This window comes from Penaeus monodon, chromosome 21 (assembly GCF_015228065.2).
Source record: "Penaeus monodon isolate SGIC_2016 chromosome 21, NSTDA_Pmon_1, whole genome shotgun sequence".
NCBI lineage: Eukaryota > Metazoa > Arthropoda > Malacostraca > Decapoda > Penaeidae > Penaeus > Penaeus monodon.
The window spans coordinates 36,309,593-36,310,090 of record NC_051406.1 but is presented as its reverse complement, the minus strand read 5'-3'; positions in this window follow the sequence as shown (position 1 = coordinate 36,310,090).

The following is a 498-nucleotide window of genomic DNA, read 5'->3' as shown; positions in this document are numbered from 1 at the left end:
TACTAACAACAATAACGTTTTTCTAAGAAAGAGCTTTTTTGAACATTCACATTCATAGCAAACATATGAACTAAAACTATTTTTATAGCGACGATAGCATTTATTAATCCATGAGCAATAGCAAAGGCATATGCGTGTACACTATACATAAATAAAATAGTAAAAAATGTTGTGCATGAAATTATATTTTAGTTTACGGTAACTTCAGGAATGGAGCTTCTGCGCCTTTTTCTTGTACCTTTGGCGGAATCCTCTTGTTTTCCTTGTACATATCTTTATAAAGCTTCTATTCTTAAACTATCCATCTATCTTTATGATATAATTATCTGTGCTTCATTATACAGACTACCATTTCAAAGTCTTCTTCATCTGATCTACTGACTGCACATCCAACCACGTGTGAAACCCAAGGCTTTTTTCCCAGTCTTTTGTAACAAAAGGTAAACTTATGACAAAGAGGCCTTAAATTTAAGGGTTTGGGGGGGGTTTTTTTTTCCT